The sequence below is a fragment of the Adiantum capillus-veneris genome, chromosome 22, assembly GCF_014529385.1.
Source record: "Adiantum capillus-veneris isolate H3 chromosome 22, ASM1452938v2, whole genome shotgun sequence".
NCBI lineage: Eukaryota > Viridiplantae > Streptophyta > Polypodiopsida > Polypodiales > Pteridaceae > Adiantum > Adiantum capillus-veneris.
The window spans coordinates 1,542,147-1,566,692 of record NC_140952.1 but is presented as its reverse complement, the minus strand read 5'-3'; positions in this window follow the sequence as shown (position 1 = coordinate 1,566,692).

The following is a 24,546-nucleotide window of genomic DNA, read 5'->3' as shown; positions in this document are numbered from 1 at the left end:
AAGTATCAAGACCTATCCCTTTCTATATGTCTCTCTCTATCTCTACAATTTTCCTTTCTCTCTCTCTCTAATGTATAGAGGGGTTAGAGATAGATAGAGATTAAAGCATTGGTTTCTACTTCTCTTAGCCTTCAAAAAATAGACCCAAGTAACTACACCCGTGGTTTAGAATATTGTTTATTGCAAAGAGTGGTGGAGTGGGTTTAACAGTGCTAAGTTGGCACGGGTTCCTATTGAGCTTGCTAATAGCTCAATAATGGTTAATCCATAGGCAAGTCTAAAAAGACTCCATTATTAAGACCATAGTTCCCGATGGTGTCCCACGAACCCCGTAAAAAAGTGTGCCAACAGAAATAATAAATCCCAGTCCCACTTACCCTATTGCAATGAACAACTCCAACCTTTCATAGATCAGACCTAATCATTTTTGTCCTCAAAAATGGACATAGGAAAACGTTTCTTAAGTACGGATACATTCTCCCTTGTAGAACCTTCTTCAAGTCTATCTAGACATTTTACCAACACATATCGTTTGACATGATGTCTGGTGCAAAGCTCATGAGAATCCAAAATCTTTTCGGGTTCATGAGGGAACTAACACACTTGTTTTTGTAAACAGCTAACATGAAAAACACGATGAGCTCGTGAGTGCTCGGGAGAGCTAACTTATAGGCCACTTGACCTATACGTTTGAGAATGGCAAACGGTCCACAATAGCGTGGTGAAAGTTTAGCAACTTTTTTTGTCTTCAAACTTTCTAAATGCTCTGGAACATTGAGGAAAACCTCGTCTCCTTCTTCAAAAGTATCAAGATGATGATGCTCATCTGCGTACTTATATGGATTTTGAGCTTGCTTAACATTCTGTCGAGCAACTCGAAGCATATCAAAATGGTCTTGGAGAAAATCCATCGCTTGTTGTAACTTCTCCTTAGGCATTCCCACTGTAACGGGTGATCTAGGTTGAAAACCATATAAAAGAATAAATGGACTAAACCTTGTAGTTACATGCTTTGAACTATTATAAGAAAATTCCAATATAGGCAAGTAATATTCCAAATTGGTTTGCTTCTTGCTAACGTAAGCTCATAGCATATCCTCTAGCACTTGATTAACTTTATCGATGATCAGTCATACTAAGATTAAGTGTAGTTTTCAACTTTTGAAACACAGCTCTCCAAAAGTGATTATCGGACTTTCGGTCTCTATCACTAATGATACTAGCTGGAAGACCATAGAGTCTATATATATGCTCTATAAATAGCCATGCTAATTTTGGTGTCTTAACCATAGTCTTATTGGGAATGAATCGACCCATCTTTGTTAGACGGTCTACAATTACCCATGCGCATAGTACCATCTTTCTTTTTTACCAATAGAATTGACCATGTTCTAAAGATAGTTTTAGAGATATCTTTCAAAGGATACACACTTGGTGGTATCCTGAACAAAGATCCATCTTTGTATAGTATCTTGCCCCATGGAGTTGATCAAACAACTCATCCACTTGAGGTAGAGGATACTCGTTCTTGATGGTTATGGAATTTAATCCGCGATAACCTACACACATGCGCATAGTACCATCTTTCTTTTTTACCAATAGAATTGGTGATGCCCAAGGCGAAGTGCTAGGTCTAATGAAACCACGGGCAAGGTAGTCAGCCAACTGACTCTCAACCTCCTTGGCCTCACTAGAACTCATATGATAAGGTGGTTTACTCACCAATTTAGTTCTCGGTAGGACATCTCTGCCATGCTGCACATCTTGTTTAGGGGGTAAACCTAGCGGTAAATCACTTGAGAATATATCACTATACTCAGTGAGTAAGTGAGTCAGCTTTTGCCGTGAAAAAGGAGAAAGTAAACTAGAGTTATGCTGGGATGGAGAATCTTGTAATTCCTGTAATGTTTGTTTTACAATAGCTGCACGTTGCTTAATAGAATTAGAATTGAGAGCACTTTCCTATTTAGAATTGTTAAAACTTTGCTTATCATTAAAATTCATTGCACTTTTCATATCATAACTAGAATTCACAGCACTGTGCTCTTGAGAATTAACAAGACTTGGAGACAAGCAGTAACACAAAAAAGACTTCATCTATTAAATTGCTTTCTGTAAAATAGAAAGCTCGGCTGTACATATAAGAGTTGCAGATGGTATATTTTTCTCACCAAGAAAAAGCACTTGTTTACTATTGGCCATAAAAGATAAAGAGTTGTGTTCATAACTAGTGTTCACTATGTTTCCTAAACCGTGCAGCCACTCCCATCCTAAAACTACCTCAACACGGTCCATGTTCATAACTTGAAAGTCAAGGATCATTGTATGATCTTGAATGATAAGATCAACCCCTTGAACTACCACGTCCCATAATTCTTTATCATTTCCAGACATCTGTTCTACCACATACTTGTGGGAGTAGGGAGTTTGTGTAAGCTTCAATTTCTTGACTAGCTTATAGTTCACAAAGTTATGAGTCACACACCATCATCCACTAAAATACAAACACGTTGTCCGTTAATAGTGCTATGCATGCAAATCAACTCATGGGGGCCAAATGTGGGATGCCACATTGAAGCAGATACACAACACTTGTGCTTTTCTTCCATATGAAGAACCTCTACATCACAATATGTAGGAGATGAATCTAATGTGAGGTGTTGCACCGTGTGCATGGTCTTTTCTTTTCCTTGCAAAAGAGGAAAATCCTTCTTGTTATGTTGGTCCGAAAGACATCTAAAACACAAATTGTGTTTCTTTGCACGCTCAAAATCAACAATGCTCAGAGGCCCACATGGAGTATCTCATGATTTCTTAGGCTTCTTAGCCTCTTGTGGACGTGGAGAGGTATATTGTCTCTTATTTCTCTTAGAACATGTGGGAGATCTACCTCGCCATTGGCTCTTAGCCACATTGCTCTTAGCAAAAGTATTCTTAGAGTAGGGACCAATTCCCTTCCTCTCTTGGTCATCATCATATCTTTGGGCATGATTGATGGCTTCTTCCATAGTTTTTGGATGTTGGGTCTTGACATGAAGACAATAGTCTTTGTCAAGAACCCTATTAAAATCTCGTACCTTCTGGAATTTATCTAGACCTTCTAGTTTTAATATGATTTTTTGATACTTGCAAAGATACTGAGTGAGGGAGAGGCCAGACATGCGGCATGCATCCCATGCTAACCAATTCTAATCCTCTTCATTGGGATCCAAAAACTCTTTGGAGAAAGAAACTTGAAACGCAGGCCAAGACGGAGGACGAGCATCTATTGGAAATGTCATCCACCACTTATAGGCCTTGCCTTTAAGATATATACTTGTTTCCACAGCTGTCTTTATATCCAAGGTGTGTCTCAGCCTTTGAATATCACTCCATTTGTGTGTAACAACGTATTGACCGCATCCTTGTTACAATCACGCTCTTCACCATGAAACTCAGGAATGGTGATATTCTTAAGTAATGCATTGCTACCTTCTGCATCTTCTAAAGAACTTGTCTCTTGGACTCCTTGAGTCGCGCGAGCTTGGGTTCCTTGAACCATGCCAAATCGGGCTCCTTGAGCCGTCTATGAATTCATACATTTCACAAGGTTTCTGCAAGATTTGTAACATTTGCATTTAGTGCAGAGAGGCTGCATTCAAGTACACTTTGGCGATTTCCAAAGTCTTGAAAGTAGCCATATCTACAAGGCCATGATCTCTTAGATCATCATTGTTAGCAACAAGCTAACTTGGATAACATTTTTCGGAACACTTATTGTAAAAACACATATTATTTTGATGAATCGGGAATGTTGTAATTCCTACTTTCCAAATAAACAATGTAATTGATGAGTCGGGGCTACAAGCCTCCAGATTGTATCAACCTGTCTTTGGTTAGAGCTCCCAGATTATTAGTTTTGACCACAAAAACCTTGGCTAAGGTATAAAAGCCAATTTTTGTAAGTATTTTATAAGTTTTGGATAACAGAAACACAGCCTGAGCTAGCAATGTTCACTTCTTTCATTCTCGTGCTTCCTACTCCCTTCTCGATTGTCACATTGCGGTGCCGTCTGCTACGTTGCAACCGCAGGTAAGAGCTCTACACATTGACGTAAGTATTTCGGTAATCCATAGCTTTTGGTGTCACCAACTCGCTGCTTAATTTCATCATAAGTAGTAATTTAAGGTTCAAAATCATAAACTAAGTATAGGTTGGTATTGGGGCATCATTGCTAAGCATTTAGATGCATTCTGGGTCAAAACTCATTGCTGTTAATAATTGCAACTTTTGCGCTTGACCTAAAGTGAGATTTGAGACCATAAGCATGTGTTCTTAGGTCTTATAAACATGTCCTAAAAGTTTCGTAATGTCTGGATGTTGTTTGATGCTGTAACAATTGGGATTTGTTTTTGCCGATGAGCGATTAGCTTTTGGTGATTTCTGTCATTTGAGTGTAGCTTGAGTTAGATGCGAGTTTTTTGTTGTTTTCTAAGAGATTGACAACCTCTTGTAGCCTCTATGCACTAGTCAAGTCAGCTTCGTTCCATGGATTGACATTATATTCGTGGTTCTCGCTATGTCTGCAATAAGATAGGAGTGAGGTTAGACAACCGTCCCACATTTGGCGTCGTTGTCGGGGATCTAAAGAGATCTAAACTAGGAAAAACACGAGCGTCTTGTGAAGTTATCTTTTATCTTCCTCTAGGTTCTCCTAGAGTCCAAAATTTATTTTTAAGACCGCATAGCTTAAGATTGTTGTCTTTTGCTATGTAGAGGTAGCTTGGAAGTAGGTTGATTTGCTAAGTACCTTCTAGGATTGTAGAACTATAGAATTAGATTAGGATTTTGAGGATGATTGATGGACGAGACAAGTCTTAAGGTTAAGGCTCAAAAAACCATAAAAAACAAGAAAACGAGTGTTTGTGGACACTTTCCACAACCCCATTGCAGTAGAACTTAGAAGTAGGGTAAGTAGAATCGGAGGTGGAATCTCATAACATTTCTCTATCCAAAAGAATCAATTGTTAGTTGTTTATGTGAAGTTGTAGAATTTGAGGTTTACGGCCAGAAATAGCACCAGAAGACTGTCCACCATTAAATATGACTAGAGAGTATGCTTTAAAAGTTGTATGAACCAGCTGGTAAGCTTAAGGACACATTTGATGTAAAACTTCAAGAGTTTGCAAAAACTTAGATTATTTACTTTTTCTTGACATTTTAGGCCAAATTAAGTTTTGACTTGACTCAAAGGCTTAAAATAGCTCATAAAAAGTCTGTTCACTGAAAAAGTTGAAAAAAGTGCATTTTAGGCATAAAGTAAATAATCACAATTATTTACTTTCAACTCAAAAGTGACCAAGGTTGCTACCAAAGACTCTATGCATGTGTACAAACATCTTTTGTAAAGGCCCATAGAATTTGGATCATCAAACTGACCAAAAACTTGGTAAAAACTGAATTCTGTACTGATTGTCAAGAACTTGAGTGTAAATTGGGAAAACTTTGTTCAAACTGAGTGAAACTTGACTCATAGGCTTATATTGAAGTGTTAAACAAGTGTACATGCTCAGTTGACCAAAAAGATGTAAAAAATTATCAGAAGTAAATAATCGTGATTATTTACTTTTATCCCATTTTCCAACTTTTTTGACCAACCCAACATACGACTAGTTTTAGCATGTTATATTAAGCCCACAAATCAAATTTGATAAGATTTAGATCATTGGGGTGAAAATTGGGGCCAAATTTGCAAAGTTAGTCTGTAGACACAAAACTGTTGACCATTTGAATAGGAATTATCCAAACTTGATGAAACTTGGCCAGGGAGCTTAAGTTAAGCTGATTAACAAATCTATGTCAAGATAGTGACAAAAAAATTGCATGAAAATAGCAGGAGTAAATAATCGTGATTATTTACATCTGCTGCAAAACTAGTCAATTTTGCACATTTGCGTATACCACAAGGTCAAGCATATCAAGTAGACCACACAAATCAAATTTAGTGAAATTTGGATCACAAAAGTGAGACTTAAGCCAGATACTCAAAAACTGAGTCTACGGACACGAAATAGTTAATTTTGTTCAAACTAAGTGAAACTTGTCCAAAGACCTTAACAAGTTGAGTAATTGGAAAATCAAGCCAAAAAGTGTAAAAAATTGAGAAAAGTAAATAATCACGATTATTTACTTCTAATACACAGAGACACCATTTTGGACTTTTGAGCTTGTACAATGTCAGACCAACATAATACAAGGCCACTAAGCAATTTTGGGTTCAATCGGATCCAAATTAGTACATGTTCACTCAGTTTGCAAGCTGCAGATTAGTCCTCTAGCTTTTTGCAAAAGTAGAATCTGAAAGTCTCAAGTGCTGACTCGCTTAGCTCAATTTGAAGAGATACACATAGACCAGTCACAATAGCTAGCAAAAATTATACAGTCTTTGTGAAAGATTAGCTAACTTGATTAAAACTGATACAGGAATACGGTTGCGGACAAGGAATTGAAAGCTTGACAGAAGTTGCAATCAAGTCAAGTTAAAGAAGCTGATAACAAGTCAATCTGACAGTAAGTACTCTATCTAGGGCTTCACAAGTCTATATGCTAAACCAATGACTCTGAAAACACTACCCTCATACTTGAGAGATAACAAAGATGAATCCATAGTGTGTAAAACCACTCAGATAAAAAGAGCAGAACAGACCCTAGAGGTAGACAACATTCATTTAATCATGTCTACACCCATTCAATGCACTCTTATTTTAGGAGAACTGTTAAAAATTAGGCCATATTTGTGGAATGATCTACAGAAAACTCTAGAGAAGGTGGGAATAACAGGGCTAATCGCAAAAAAATTGGAAAAACTAAAACACGAAATGGATAACAAAGAGATTCGATCCGTTCCAATGAACAAAGTCGGAGAATATTACAAAGCTTAGGGGAAGAAGGAAACACAACCCTTCTAGTGAGATACAATGATATAGAAACCATGGAAATAATGGATAGTGGGGTAGGCATAGCCATAGCCACGAAAACAGTATGGGAATCATGGGGAAGACCAGCCATTAGACAAACTCGAATGAAATTGCAATTGGCTGATGAACACATCAAAAAACCCTTAGGATTGATTGAAAAAGTGATAGTTAGTTCTTTTGGAATTGATTATCAACACACTTTTCCAGTAGTAGACTTTGGAAAGAAACTCAATTATGAAATCATCTTGGGAATACCTTTCATGCGACAAGTACAACTTATCCATGATTGGGAAAACAATTACCTATACTTGAAGCAAGTGGGATCAATAACAAGGGTTAATCTAAAAGATCAGACTTATAGAGATGTCATGAAAATGCCCATACAAGAATTTCACTCAGTCTGTTCGGTCGAAACTAAGCTTCCATCTTGGTTAAACAAAGACACGCCTATTTGGATGTACGGAACCTCAGTAAACGGGAGCTTAAAACGAGAAGAATGTATCTTAGAAAGGGATTGCACAGACGAAGACTAGTATGTTTTTGAACCCTTTCCGGAGCATTTGTTTGAGAATTTGAGTGGACTCAAATTTTAGCAACAATGGATGTATATGTGAATACGTCTATGCCTACTTAATTTTGCAATGAGGACAGCTATGACATAAGTCCCATAAAAATGATCTCAACCCTTCACATTGAAGACGAAATTCAAGAATCCAAGGACTTAATTAAGGCTCAACAAGTCTTTTCAGACCTCTACTTTGATGAAACAGATGAATTAGAAGAACATTCAGCTACCTCAGATGATTTGGGGTCAGAAAAAGAACATGTGAGAGCTAAACTACTCATGAAAGGAAGGGAGGAAAAGTTTTTTGACTTTCCAAACCAGAAACCTAGAAGACAAAAATGGTATAGAAGAAAAAGAGACACAAGAAACTTGAAATCTAGACCTATGCCATTAGTCTCTAGTAGAACACAGTTTCTGATGCAAATAGACGCACATGATTGTGTCAAAGACAAAATTAATGGTAGATATATTTTAAACAAAAAGCTTGAATTATAAAAAACAACAAGAAAAACGAGAATGGAAACTCAAGTAGAACCTAAATACTAGGACAAGGATTTAACCATGACACAAGTTGAACGAAGAAAGAAGTATCAAGAGTTGAAGAAATCTCTAAAGGAGATATATACAATTGAAATGGAAACCACAAAGGAGGAAGGTATAGATGTAATTAGTGTTCCATCCCATTACAAGAAATATACTCTCCAAGATCAAAAAATCATAGTCGAACAACCTGTCAGGGAACTACGAAAACAGGGTGAGTCCTACGAAGGACCTGAAAATGCAAAGAAGATAGATCTGGCCAAACCAGGAGAAGAGCCTAAACCTGTTGATAGCCGAATTTCGGAAATCAAGTAGAAAAAAAAAGAAAAAAACTCATTACACCCCCCCCACTCTCAGTACCCCCCCACCGTAACTTATTTTTTTCCCCCTCCCGCCCTACGGGCATCGGATAAAACCCTCGCACTCTCTCCCCCCCATTTTCCCTACATACCCCCTTCCCTAATATCTCTCTCCTCCCGATTCACCCTCCCCGGCCAGGCAGAAACTCAGAGAAGGAACCCCCAACCCCTCTCTCGTGCTCCCTCGGTGTGAGCGGTGTGAGCCGCCTGAGAACCCCCCCCCCCCCTTCACTCTTACACTCACCCTATCCCCTCTCCCATTACCCTCTACCCTCATTTCCCCCCCCCCCCCTCTCTTTGGCCCGCCAATATTCCCTTCCCTCGACCCCTCCTCCCTCTTCCCCACCCGCTCGCCTCACCCTCCCTCGGCTCATTCACACCCCCCCCCCAGCCTCATTCCCCCCCCCCCCCTCTTTGGCCCGCAGATATATTCCCTTACACCCCCCCCATTGACTTATTTCCCCTTCGTCCTCAAGCCCCATGCAAGACAACACCCCCCCCCTCCCTCTCCCTCTCACCCACACATCTCCCATACCCCGCCATTCCCCCTCTCCCCTCACTCTCCCTCACACACTCTCTCTATCTTTTATCCCCTCACCCCTATCCCCTCCCCCTCTCCCTCATTCTCCCTCTCACGGCCACGCCAAGCTCCCTCTCTCTCTCTCTCTCTCTCTCTCTCTCTCTCTCTCTCTCTCTCTCTCTCTCTCTCTCTCTCTCGCTCTCTCTCTCTCTCTCTCTCATCCGGATACTGGCAGGCAACGCCAAAGTTCTCTCTCTCTCTCTCTCTCTCTCTCTCTCTCTCTCTCTCTCTTGCGGGCAGCGCTGCAGTCCCACACTCACACACACACTCCCTCTCACTCACACACACACCCCTCAACCCCCCCCCCCCCCCCCCCCCCCCCCCCCCCCCCCCCCCCCCCTCTCCTCTCTCTCCCCATGCACTGTGCGCCGCGCGCTGCATTTGATACACACACACACACACACACACGCCATGCGGGCAGCAGCAAATACGCCAATACAACACACACACACACACACACACTCACCCACCCACACACACTCACACCCCCTATCCTACCCCCCCCTCCCTTTCCGCCTTACGCAGAAGAGTAAGCCGCCGACCATCCGTAGAAGGAAAAAAAAAAAAAAAATTATATATATACATTATATATATATATATATATATATATATAGCCCCCCTTCCCACACACGCTTTTGCACACACATACCTATACAAAACACACACACACACACACCCGCCTCATGCACAAATACATATACATACGTATATACGCACCACACCGCAATACGAAGGAAATGGATATGACATGAACAAACAAAAAGAAGAAGGATCCAAAGCACGCGCCGCCAACAACAAAAAACAGAAATGCGCCGAAGGCATGCCCCGACCGACTCCGAAAAGAAGTACGCTCAACACCGACGCACCGACAACACGCCATTCGCCGGCAACACGCAACCACCACGCCATCCCAGTAATTTTTAGGTTATTATCTTCAGTTTTTCACTCGAGCCATTGTAAATTTTCATTTTGTAAATATCCTCTCTCTAGGTGATGGTGACAAAGGCCCACCTAGAGATTACCATCTTTTAATAACCTTCCCCAAAACAAAGCAAGGGTCAACCACACTGGGCCCACCACTTGCTTTGTCTCCTCGATTAAGATTACCCTAACCACACTGGGATTACCATAATCCAAGCAGCCAACACCTATAAATTGGCACTGAGAGGTCACTATCGGGGGGGGGGCAACTTATGTGGAACCAAGCATTGGGTAGAGTGTAGTAGGAGGGATTGACACCATCACCATCACGGGGAGGGGATCTTGTGTGTTGGGTTTGCCTTGGAAATTGCACCATGCGAAGGGAACCACATCCACCTCTCGACTCCAATGGTCCATGCACACACATATGCACGCTCTTGGCAATGAGTATTCACCGTCATTGAGTCGCCCTAGAGAACGCACCAAGTAGGTTGCACCATCTCCTCTCCCTACCTCTCTACCATCACGGCATGCCACCTTGTAAATATTGCAGAAATAACTCACCCTCACACCCCCGAGGTTGTTTTCATCAATTGCAAGTATTCTCCCTCTGTGTGTATGTGTGTGTGTGTGTGTGTGTGTGTGTGTGTAGGCTTGCGGTGTTCATATGACCGTGGGCTTTGCGTCCTAGTCGCTCAAAGCTAGGTGGTGCCCCCTGTTTGCTTTACCGTGGCAGGCTCGAGGCGAGCCATTCAGTCCCTAGCGTTTTAGAGGCCGTCGGGGTTCGGGGTCCGCTTTGCGTCCATCACTGCCTACATTGCAAATGACCTAACAAAAGAAGAAGAAGAGCTTTTGTTAAGCTTACTAAAAGAATACCGCGATATCTTTGCTTGGTCTTATAAGGATCTCAAGGGTGTTGATCCAGAAAGCTGTCAACATACCATACCTACGAGAGATGATGCAAAACCAAGCAGACAAAGGCCATATACTTATAATGAAACATTTACCAGAAAGATCAAAGAAGAGATTGAAAATCTAAAGGAGGCAAAATTCATTTATGAAATTGAACACACAGATTGGGTGTCTCCAATTGTGGTAGTACCCAAGAAAAATGGAAAATTAAGGGTGTGCGTCAATCTCAAGAAAGTGAATGCAACTACCATTAGAGACACACTTTGCTCTTCTAACACTGAGCATGTTTTAGAATGAGTTACAGGAAAAGAAGCTTACAGCTTTTTGGATGGCTTTTTGGGATACAATCAACTTTTGATCTATCGGGTTATGCCTTTTGGATTAACTAATGCTCCTGCTACCTTTCAAAGATTGATGAGCCATGCTTTTAAAGAATATCTTTGGATTTTCTTGGAAGTATATATGGATGATCTATGTGTACATCCATCAATCCAGGCTAATCGTTTTGAACACCTCAAAAAGATATTCAAAAAATGTAGACTTTATAGGATTTGCTTAAATCCTGAAAAGTGCACATTTAAGGGTAGACAAGGAAAAATTCTTGGACATATAGTGTCTAAAAATGGCATAGCTGCTGATATGGATAAAATTCATGTTATTGCTGATTTGACTAGACCAACAACAGTCAAAGGGGTTCAAGCTTTCATGGGACATTGTGGATATTACTGACGATCCATTTCCATGTACACTATAATTACAAAACCCATGTACAACTTGATTACACTCTTTGAATGGACTGATGAGTGTGAAGAATCCTTCATGAAGCTTAAGCAAGCTCTCACTTCAGCTCCAATATTCAAAGCACCAGATTGGAATAAGATATTCCACATACATGTAGATGCTTCCAATTTTGACATTGGGTGTATCCTAGCTCAACTAGGAGATGGGAAAATTGATTTTCCTATTTCTTATGCTAGTAGACAGTTGAATATGGCAGAGAAAAACTATACAAACACAAAAAATAAAGGATTAAGAATGATCTATGCCGTAAAAAAGTATCAAAATTACCTATTAGCTAAAAAATTTGTGTTCTTTGTTGACCACCAAGCCTTATTATACTTGGTCAACAAGCCATGCAACACAGGAAGAATAGTGAGATGGTTCATCATTCTTTTGGAATGTTATTTTATTGTAGTTGTGAAAAAGGGCACCACTCACCAAAGAGCAGATCATTTGTCAAGGATTATATCAGGAGAACCACCCAAGGGAGTAGACACTGATCTAGCATATGCATATCTGTTCTCCGTGGAAATGATACCTCGATGGTCAAAAAATATGGTATCCTTGATGATCATAGCTCAAGTGGATTCACAAATACCACTTCCTGTTACAATCGGATGAATTAATCAATCGATTATGTATCAATACTAGTTGGAAGGCTATGCAAAAGAAATCGAGATGGAATATTGCTTTTGTGCATTAATCCTGAGGAGAAAACCCAATACTTAAGTCAAGCACATATTACCATAGTGGTACTTCACTTTGTAGAAGATCAAACTATGCGATGGATCTTGAGACTTGGAGTATTTTGGCCAAATATGAGGAGTGATGTTCACTTATTTGTAAAAACTTTTCCTCAACGCCAGAAACGCGCACCCATACCTCATGTGACGTTGTTCCAAATATCACTCGTTCCTAACCAAAGAGCAATTGAAACTGAAGCAAGAGACTATGCTCTTATTTGGAAGCAATTGTATTGAAGAGGAAAGGATCAACATTTGCGTCTTTGTGCAAATGAAGATGAATATATTCCCATTATAGAACAAGCACATGCTGTATTAGCTAGAGGTTACTTTTCTAGTGAAACCACCACGAAAGCAATCTTAATGGCATGCATATGGTGGCCAACACTTTTTGCACATGCCAAAGAATATGTTCGAAGGTGTGATGCATGTCAACAAGCAAAAAATGCCAACCCGTGTAGATAGCATGCCTTTAAGACCAACGATGGGGACTAGAGATTTTGCAAAATGGGGTATATACTTTGTTGGGCCAATACAGCCACCTGCTTATAGAACCCAAGCTCAATACATCATTGTAGGTATGGACTATTTGACCAAGTGGACAGAGGCTAAATTAACTCAAAAGAATGATGCCAGAACCACAGCCGCATTCTTGTATGAGAATATGTTCACAAGATATGGACTGCCAATAGAAATTGTCAGTGATAGGGAAACTCATTTCCTCAATGAGGTAATTGAGTATCTTCTTAATGAATTTATGGTCATCCATAACAAATCGGCTCCTTTTCACCCACAAGAAAATGGACAAGCTGAGCATACAAATAGAATTCTTAGCTTAGTATTGACTAAAGTGGTTAGTTCAGGAAGGACAATTTGGAAAATGAATCTCCATGCCACTCTATGGGCTTGTCGAGTTTCATTCAAAACAACTTTAAATGCTACATCCTTTAATTTTGTTTTTGGTCTTGATGCCATAATGGCAATAGAATTTCTATTGCCGACACTTAGGGTAGCTAAGGATCTTGAGTGAACTAGACATGAATTGTTAGAGAGACTTGAAGATTTAGAAAAGATTGATGAGCAAAAGCTAAATGTTGTAGCTCATATCTATGCACAAAAGCGATTTTTTTTTTTTGATTCCCATCTAGTTACAAAAATCTTTAAAAAAGAGGACGTAGTTTTAATCTATTTACTTAAGCAACTCATTCCCAAGTTTAAGAAAAAGGGAAACGGATTGTTTATCATTGAAGATGTATCTCCAAGTGGAGCAGTTAAGTTGTCCACACTAGATAGTGAACCAATGACTAATTAGATTAGTGGATGCCATTAAAAGAAGTACAATTTGCCACTAACCAATGAATTGCTAGAAAAGATGCATGCAACAAAGCAAAGAAAGATAAAACGAGAGCAGGTCATTGATGAAGCCCAACATGAAGCTTGGCTTTGAGTACTCAAAAGAAAAGATGCTCTCAAAAATCAACAAATACCTATTTCTATCAACACTCTGGAACCAGATGACCGACTATGGGAATTACAGAAAGATGCAGTGTCAACAGATGATAAATGGTTAGATGGAATGGACCTTCGCATCAAAGTACAACTCAAAAATCATAGCACAAATGCATTGGTCGATACAGGAGCTCGAGTAAATGCAGTTGGTTATTCCATGTACAAGAAAGCAACAAGTCAGTCATTGACACATCAAGAATATCGACTATTAAAGGATGCAACAAGAACCGAACACCGACACTGGGAGTAGTCAACTTAAATGTGATAGTATATGGATGTTCATACCCTCATCAATTTATATGATTACTAGATGAAGACATGAATGAAACAATGGTTCTTGGAATCTCATGGATGCGGATGTACAAGGCCGTACCAAATTGGGATACCAATCAGCTCAAGCTATCACATAAAGGTGGACAACTCATTGTTCCAATTGCACCGAGCAAGGAGGAATGGAAAGGAGATTACCAACAGAGAAAACCACGAAACAATCAAACTTCTCCATCCTATAGACAAGCAAAGACACTGAAGCTTTGGACTGAAGGTATGATAATGCGGGCCCGAGATAGAAAGACATCAGGCACATTCACCAAAGAGACTGCTGCTACCACATTTTTCCACCTCATCCAAAGGCAAGTGGAAGAACTAGCTCGCCTATACCATCAACACTTCCATGTATTATCAAAGAGACCGCCACGGTACACCAGCCCAAATCATGCGGCTGCGACCACCTTCACTCAAGTGTTGAAGTAGACAACCAGGCAACCAATTGATCATGAACAACATGTGCTTACAACATTGAAAGACACAAAGAAAGAAGGAAAAATCACATATCTGGACACTCCTGAAGTGCTGAAAACAATATCATATCATGCTATTGGAATGGCTGATAATTTGCCGCCAGCCCCATATCAGAACACCTGGATTGTGGCTGCTCAACCTTCTCCCAAAACCATGCATTCATCAAAGAGAGTATATAAGTCAGATGAATAATCTGTAGAAAGCTCTCATGAAGCTCATAACAGTGAGAGCTCAAAAAACGAGGAAAGGTGAGTAAGAATTGAAGAGATGAAGAAGAAAGCAGTAGCCGCACACCAGGAAGAACCTCAGCAAAAGAAGGTGAGGTTTGAAAGAGGAAAACAAACTTATGAAAGGAGCCACCAAGCTGCAAGTGAGGACCTTGAAAGATGGGTTCCAAGAGACATAAGGGGACCCAGAACCAAGAAAACTACAAGGAAAGGAGTAGAGGCTCTCACGGAATTTCTTGAACGCAGCAGAGGCAAAAGCCATAAAGTTCAAAGAAGCTCAAGAAGCTGAAAGGAAAGCAAGGGAAGATGAACCCGAGCAACAGAGACAAACTAAAGCTACAAAACAAAGTGAGACACATCACGACCAAGGGGAGATGTATTTGAAGCACACTTCACCCGCTACGGAGCAAGAAGACCAGCCAATGCCAAGCCGAAGCCATTCACCAACAGCTAAACCCAAGGAGGGCGAGGAAGCCAAGGAGGAAAAAGAGCCTGAGCAACAGGCAACAGAAAGTTTTGAACAACCAAAAGCAAGTGAAAAAACTGAGGCAGACCCTTCTACGACCACCCAACAAGAAAAAACTGAGGTATCTACTAACCCTCAAGTAGCAGAAGTAGCCGAGGCAATCGCAATGCCTCAAGGAGAAGTAGAACCCCCATCGCTTCAACCACAAGCAGCCACCACAGAACCACCCAAGGAGTCACACACTGAAACGACTGAAACTTCTAGACAGCCTGCAGAGCCTGAAGATTGGGAAACGAATGACAAAAGTCATCATACAAGTTAATGAATATGCCAAGCAGATGTAGTTGATAAAAGAAAAAATGCAAATAGTAGCATTTAGCCGCAGTGCTAAGGCCAAAGAACTTGAGCTAGTCATTGATGCTCCACAAGGAGAGTTATAAGACAAGATGAATATAATTTTAGATCTAAAAATAGAGATCAAAGAGTTGAAGGATGAAGCAAAACAACACCAGGTTGCAAAAGAGAAGCAACAGAAAGAAATGGAAGAGCTGGGAGAGATTCTAACCAAGTTATCCAATGTCTGGAAGACCAAAGATTAATAGCTGATAGAAGTAACAAATGAACTCCTAACCACTACTCTGTCAGTCCAAAAGATCCAAGTGCAACTTGATGTAGCCAATGCTTCTCTGTAGTACTTTGAGCAAAAGATCAATGATCAGGCAGCCTTTTTGAGATAGATAAGAGAAAATCGTGATGTCACCTCGATCAAGGTACAAATGAAGTCTATAAGACTTTGGAAAAGAGAAACAAGGATCTCAAGTTAGAGGTGAAGCTAGAGCAATCACAAAGACGAGACCTTGCATTGATGCGGGTCCAAAGAGAAGAGCAACTGCTCAAGGAGATAGCCAAATTAAAAAGAGTTAATCAGCTGATGCTAAGAGAGGGACAACCAGAGACTCAAGACAAAGTAGGTACCTCTGAGCAACCCACTGTTGACATATCCTCAGTCTCATTTGCTGAGATGGAAACACAGCCGCCGTCAGAAGGGCTAGAAGGAGAAGTAGATTTTCAGGTACCACTCACTGAAGTTGAACAAGTGCCCATGCTCCAACGTTCTAAAGATGAGGAAGATGCACTAAAGGAACATGTTGCCCAAGAAATGGATGCTGAATGGAAAGCAGTGATGGATTGGGAGTTGATAATTCTTCACTCAATCAATGTAACTCAATTCACTCCCAACCAAATCAATACACAATGGCGTCAACAATCACTACCATACCCCTTGATCAAAGTGGAGCTATTACAGGTAAAGAAAAGATTATACAAAGATATGTAGGCAAAAGGCTCATAGGATATCCACCCCAAGTGGAGAAAGAGCTAGTTGAACAAGAATTCAAGATATTTGATTCTGTTCACAAGAGTATCTGTAGCCCTTCAGAAAGACCCAACATTCTGTCCTGTACCAAGGGTAAGGACATGGCAAGCATACGAGGAACTAAAAAAGAAGAGGCCTACATGGCTGAACTATCCACGTCTACTAGCTCCAGAGCAGGGCTTGACAACAAAAGAATACATGGTGAAAACCCTAACTGATGCCATGACTTTCTTCAAGATCCTCCTTGACTTCTCATGTGCCATGTTGTATAAGATTTGCAGAATGTTGCTCAGATGTATTCAAGCTTTTCATGAGCCAAAAGCAAGCCGGAGCGCCATTGATGTCTTTCCTTAAAGGCAATAAGGGTCTGTGTTATGACCTAAGTAGCCAGCCTTCTGAAGAATTCCTTTATGGCTTGTACGTACGATGCATGTTTTTTCCCTCTAGCAATATGTTGATGTTTGAGGAAGCATTCTATACACGTTTCTTCACTTGGTGAACGAAGATATTTGGGCCTGTGATAAGCAACATTACATCTAGATTTATTGGCTATTCAGCCATTGAGCTTAAAAACAGAGTCACCATTTGTTCTTGCAGGTTTCTGACAAAGAAAGAAGACTCAGATATGAGAAAGCACTCCATGCGCTTAAAGACCGCCTCGCCAGCCGTCAACCCGAAGACTACTTCAGTCCATGAAGCTGTGTCAAGGAACGACATAGTCAAGGAGGGAGAAATGTTAGCAGCAAGCTAACTCGGATAATATTTTTCGGAGCTCTTATTGTAAAAACACTTATTATTTTGATGAATCGGGAATTGTAACTCCTACTCTCCAGATAAACAGTGTAATTGATGATTCGGGGCTACAATCTTCCAGATTGTATCAACCTGTCTTTAGTTAGAGTTCCCAGATTATTAGTTTTGACCACAAAAACCTTGGCTAAGGTATAAAAGACAATTTTTGTAAGTATTTTATAAGTTTTGGATAATAGAAACACAACTTGAGATAGCAATGCTTACTTCTCTCCTTCTCGCGCTTGCTACTCCCTTCTCGGTTGTCACATTGCAGTGTCGTCTCTGTTGCGTTACAACCGCAGGTAAGAGCTCTACGCATTGACGTAAGAATTTCATGGTAATCCATAGCTTTTGGTGTCACCCGCTTGCAGCGTAAGTAGGAATTTAAGCCTCAAAATCATAAACTAAGTATAGGTGGGGTATTGGGGCATCATTGCTAAGCATCTAGATGCATTCTAGGTTGAAAACGACTAGGTCAAAAACTCACTGCTGCTGTTAATAATTGCAACTTTTGCACTTGACATAAAGTGAGATTTGAGACCATAAGCATGTGTACTTAGGTCTCATAAACATGTCTAAGAAGTTTCATAACGTTTGTATGTCGTTTGATGCTATAATGGTTATCATTTGTTTTGTTGATGAGCGATTAGCTTTTGCTGATTTCTATCATTTAAGTGTAGCTTGAGTTAGATGCAAGTTGTTTGTTGTTTTCTAAGAGATTGACAACCTCTTGTAGCGTCTATGCACTAGTCGAGTCAGCTTTGTCCCATGAATTGACAATTATATTCGTGGTTCTCGCTATGTCTGCAATAAGATAGGAGTGAGGTTAGACACCCGTCCCACAATCATCGTCATGCATATTAATGCCGGTAGCACCTGTGGTGCTCAAATTTTGATGTGCGTGCTCAAAATCAAAAGTGTGTGTAGGTGGGATATCCTTGTCGGCTATGGTAAACACACGCTAATGTAGAGAGAGAAAAATTGCCAACTTGTACCTTGTAAATCTTAAAGTCTGTGTTTTTTATGCTCGGCAACTTTTGCGTTGCATGCGATTCTTACCTTGCAAAAATTGTAGTTTTTATGTCTTGTTTGCCGTAAGAACACCTTTGTTGATTCTTCACAAAAACTCGTTGTTTTTTTGAAGGTGCTTACTCCTTGAAGAAAAATGACTTTTGGAGGAAAACTTATCTTTCTCTACTAAGAAGTAAAAAGGAAGGGTAAAACTACTTCCTTGAAGTTTGTAGATTTCCTTTCCTTCTAGCTTTCTTTCTCAACTCAAGCATGCATCTTTCTTTGTTGTATACAAGAAGACGCAATAGCTTGGATGGTAGATTGTTGACCTCTTACCCTCATGGGGTGGGTTCAACACTTCTTCATGCAAGGGTTTAGAGGGCCTTCCTACGTGCGCAGCCAACGAAGACTTGGTGTTGTAGAGTTGTCGATTGAGTTTGCCTTTGTTGCCCATTGTGGAGGAAGTAGGTGGGGCAGCTACGATCGCTGTCCATTGCGGGGGCGTCGTTGTCCTTGCCTGCAAATTGTGGGAGAGGAGATACACATTGCATGCACATGCAGCCCGCTTTTTCCCTTTCCCAAGAATAGCTTTGATACCAGTGAAAGAATGAGAGTAATGCCGTGTGCTAGTCTCCACCCAACCATGCTATCTTAAAGCCTCACCCTAGTATACACACTGTCCGGCCGTGTTGGTGGCCTTGCCCATAGGAACCATGTCCTTACATAGTACTTTATACTAAATTTTGAACCATGTCTCCCTACTTATATCCCCTCCTTCATCCATGTTTTTGCACCATTGATGAGATAATCTAACGAAATGCATTTGGCTCTTACATGGTGTTAAACCCCCCCACCCCCCCAACCTCTCCCCCGTCTCTCTCACTCCCTCTTTTTGCAAGTTTTGCTCTCTATGAAAATTTATTAAATTATTGTGTACCTCATTTCTACAAGTAAACACAATACCACATGCTCTCTAGGAAAATGAACCAACCCATTTAGAAAAGTAGATACGATAGTCTCAATACCACCAACCATTTATAAGCATCCTTAGAAATTCTATGCCTTCCCATCTTGCACCTTGTTTGGATTCCACTACTATCCATTGCACTTGATGTGACATCTAAGAGCACCCAGATCCTCATGTATCCCCTTTGTGATGGGCCAATGATCTGGTGGAAAAGATGATCTCTTTATATTGGCTCCATGTTTGCTACAATATGATAGTAGAGCCAGAACCAATATGAAACTAGCTTTTCCTACTCAACCACTTTACCTTTCCTAAACATAGGGGCTGAAACCAAAATCTAACTTTGTCATAATAATCAATATCTAATTCTCCTAAATGATTTTCTCATGTTAAATTGATCATTTAATATGGGGAAATGCCAGGGGAGAAAAAGCTAAAATATTGGTTAAGCTAGCAGACCGGCCACAATAGGGATCCAAAGGAGGGAAAATAGGGATTCAAAGGGGGGGCCATATGCAAAAGAGCTATGTGCAACAATGGGCTCAAAAGACCCTAAGGTTCAGCCCATTAAGACTTCCAAAATTCTAAGGTTCCAAAATTCAAAGGTTGTGTCCAAAGGTCAAACATTAGGGGAATTGGATGCTTTGTGTGTGTCTCAAAAAGTCTTTGTCAAGCCCTACATTGGAGGGGGAGAGCCCAAGAAGTAGGGGATGAGAGAGAAACACCTACACACACTCACAAGCTTCATTTGTAAGCAAGGGGAAAGAGGGACACATGTCAGCTCTCTAGGCGAGATGCCCACAAGGTGTACACAAATCCTATGGGATGGCCATGGAGGTGGACCACTGAGAATTAGGCTAGAGTAAATCTAGTTTAATTGATTTATAAACACTTCATAAAAGAAACAATAAGAATTAAGCTCTCTAGAAGACTATTGGACAGTCTCCCAAGAGGACCAATGAGCATCCAACAACGCAATGGCTTGCGTGATTCCTATTGGCCAAGAGGGAAAGGGGTCCAATGAGAGTTTAGTTGCATTTATTAATTACCTAAAGCTCTCACAAAAGGGGAAAGGGGACACATGTCAGAAGGCTATCACTTATGCTGCTTAATTTCCATTGGCTAGGCCTGGCGAGGTCCATTAGGGATGTAGCATGAGTAATTAGCAAGGGAGGTCGACCAAGAGAGAGAGGGGGCTGTTTTTTGCAAGGCATTAACACACACACTCACAGAATCTCATGTGTGAAGAAAAGAAGACTCTCTCTCCTTTTTAAGCTTTAATAGAAAGCTTATCACATACTCCAAGCTTGTGAGAAGGGATGCCTACACCAACAACTCTTGGCTTTGTGATGAAAATCCAACCAAGATCCAAGCTACAATGCATGCTCATCTCCTCTACCCTGCTAATTACTAAGCTAGCTATGCTAATATGAGTGATTATGTGAGGAGATGTACATCTTTCTCGTAAGAATACTCCTTCTTCCTCTCAATCTACTCTCATACCCCTCTAGCTCTCACCATCTTCGAAGATGTGTGAGGTCTTGGGTCTGAGACCGTGAGGGAATTGATGTTGTGTTTGATAAGTGTTTTGCTTAGTGAATGAAGTTGCCATCTTCATTGCACTAGCTAGTATTGAAGGAACACAAAGAATTGTATTGTAAAATGTCTCTCTTGATGGGAGAAACCATAATACAAAGCCTTTTGGAGGGGGGACCCCGGCTCCATGCAAATCCGGTCCTCAAGTGTTGTCAATTGCTTAAGTTCTCTGTCTTTTGAAGTATTGTTCATGCTATCTAACTAGGTGTTATGCTTTTTGTTGCTCTCTCCACCCAAGTACTCTTGTTAATCTCATTATGAATCTATTCTAATGAAATGCTCGCTATGTTCATGCTATTTTCCACTACACACAAGTTATTAGGCCATTAAGTGTTACATTGGTATCATAGCACAAGGTTTCTCTTATCTTGCTAAAGAAGGGAGGTCCTCAAGCTAGCTATAAATTGTTGGTACTATTAATTGCATGTGAGTAAGTAGAATAGGGATTTTCAGCCTTGCAGTGCGCTTACCTTTGTGCAGTTAACGGGGCATCACCATCGAGAGCTATGGTCTTAATAGTGGACTCCTACGGGGCTTTCCTACGGCTTAACCACAATTGAGCTATTAGAAGCTTAACAGGAGCCGGTGCTATTTTGGTGTTGAATGATCCTCTCTTCTATTCCTTGCAATTAATGGTATTCTAGCTAGGAGTACAGTAGCGCGAGTGCTTTTTCTAAAAGGGTAAAGATGAGTAGCAACTAGGGCTTGAAGTGCCAAAGTACACCTAAAAAGTTTACACCTAAAAGTTGTTAGAATGACTGACAATAGTAAAGAGAGTAAAATTAATGTTGATAACTTTGATTTTTCTAATGAGCAAGCTACTAATGATGCCCCGATGCTTGTTAACTATCTTTTTTCTAGGCTTCAACAGGCCATGGGCAATCCATCCCTCCAAAGTGAAGTGCAACAATAGCTTCGTGCTTATGGGATTCTCCAAGCTCCCCACCATGACGAGAGAACACCTAGGAATCCTCCTTGTGAGAATTCCAAAAGAGGTCTCTCTGCGATTCAGGAAGAAGAAGAGGATCCATATGAAGGGCTCAAAAATTTACTCCTTGATGACGCATCTCCTTCTCAAAGGAGAACTCAAGAGCCTCCACCAAAGGAACGAGAAAGAAGTGAGTGTCCCGCCACCTCGGCGGAGATGGCTCCACGAAGAAGGCGGGCAAAACGCTCTCCATCACCTACAAAACGGAGAAGACCATAGCATACTTCTCCACACCATACTTCAAAGAGGGATGAAAAAAAGCAAGAGAAATTAAAGGCGAGAAAGAGGACACCCTCTTCTCCATCTTCTTCATCCTCTTCCTCTTATGAAAGTGATGGTGAAGACAAAGAAGATCAAGGAAAGAAAAAGTGAGAAAGTGAGAAAGAGGTCACCCTCTTCTCCATCTTCCTCAAATTCTTCATCTTTTGAAGAAAGTGACGGTGCAACCTTTGAACCATAAAAAAGAAGAGGCCATAGGAAATCCTATGCCCCGTGGAAGAAGTCGTCCAACCTCAAGAAATTCAAAGAGGGAGGAAAGAGCATCTCTTTCCTTACCTATGATGGCACTTTTGGTGCTACAGAGAAAGTCTTGGCCTTTATCCAACAATTCGATGTGGCGTTTGGAGATGAGGGCTTCACGGATTCCTCCAAGCTACACCATGTAGCTATGCACTTTCAAAAGTCTTCCAGACAATGGTGGTCTAGCCTACGGGCCAAATGTGAAGCTCCACGAACATGGAAAGCTTTAAGAGCTTCCATTATGAAGCAGTTTCTGGCCACCGATGCCAAAGACAAAGTACTCACTGAATGGTGAAGCTTGAAGCTCTCTCCCTACAAATCCATTTACAAAGATGTAGACAAGTTTTGGGATTTACAACTCAAAGCCAGTGTCTTCAAGAAGTTGGATTTTGGAGAGCAAAAGCAACAATTTTGTGTGGGCTTAACTAAAGAAATGGCGGAGTATGGTAACTCCCAAAGGCCATGCACCATATCGGCGGTTATACACCATACTATGGTGGCCTCTCAAATCAATTTCCAAACGGGGGCTAAAAGAAATTCTAAGCCCACGGAAAACAAGGGTTCCAATGAGCCTAAGGGGAAGGACAATGTCCAAAAGTCTCCTAAGGGAAACTCCAACAAAGCTAAAGAGAAGGGAGTTTATAAAGGCAAAAATAAACTCTCTCCTAATGAGCTTGAGCGTTATCGCAAGGATAACCGCGGTTGAAACGGCGAGCAAGGGCATGCGTACTGCGCTTGTCCCCAAAAGAACACCCGCCATGAACCTCCTAGAGCTACCTGTCAAAATCCAAGAGGAGGAAATTCACCACAAAGGATCTCCTCTATGCCATGCTTGGGGAAAGGTAAGAGAACATGATGCTTTTATTCTCTTTGATCCTGGTTCTACTCACAATTTTATATCTATAGAGTTGGTCAGCAAGCTAGGCATACAAGCCTACGAGATGGGAGATGTCCTACCGGCAGTCGGTGCTTTCAAGAGGCAAGAAGCTTCATCACTCCCTTAATCGGGAAATTGAGGCTCCATGTCCAAAGCTATGTGGACAAAGAGGACTTCTTTATCTCTCCTCCCAAGCATAGGGGCACCATGGTTTGATCGCATGGCTGCCAATGTTAAATTCCTTGAAAGGAGAATCTCCTTTAAGTTCAGGGAAAAGATATGTATTCTAAGGAAATGGTTAACACTACACCCATTGTACATACACAAGCTTCCAACAAGTCAATAAAGAGATCTATTTCCGTGTACATGATTTTTGTTAAAGATTCTCAAAATGAACCTAATGTTTTAGCAAAAGAAAATATACAGAATAAAAAGGAATTAGAGTTATCCAATTTTCTCAAGGGGTTTCAGGATGTCTTTATTGACGACATCCCTTGTGAGCTACCTCCTAAACAAGGTAATGATGACCATGAAATTGAAATGATTCCAGGAAGTTCACCGCCTAACAAACCTCCTTATAGAGTTTCTCAAGCTCAACAAGAGGAGATTATGTGGCAAGTGCATGAGTTAGTCGAGAAGGGAATGGCTAGGCCTAGCTCATCTCCATTTTGTTCTCTTGTGCTACTAGTGCAAAAGAAAGATGGCACATATCATATGTGTGTCGACTACAGAGAACTAAATAGGATCATTATCAAGAATAGGTTTCCCATTCCACGGGTAGAAGACCTATTTGATAAGCTACAACGGGTCCACCTACTTCAGTAGGATTGACTTAAAAAGTGGCTATCATCAAATAAGGATAGTTGATCAAGATATTGTAAAGACCACATTCCGTACTACGTTTGGTCTTTACGAATACATTGTCATGCCTTTTGGCTTGACCAATGCACCAGCCACATTCAAACGCTTGATGGAGAAGCTATTTAGGCCTCACCGAACCTTTACTAGAGTGTTCTTTGATGATATCATCATCTACTCTAATTCATTAGATGAACACAAGC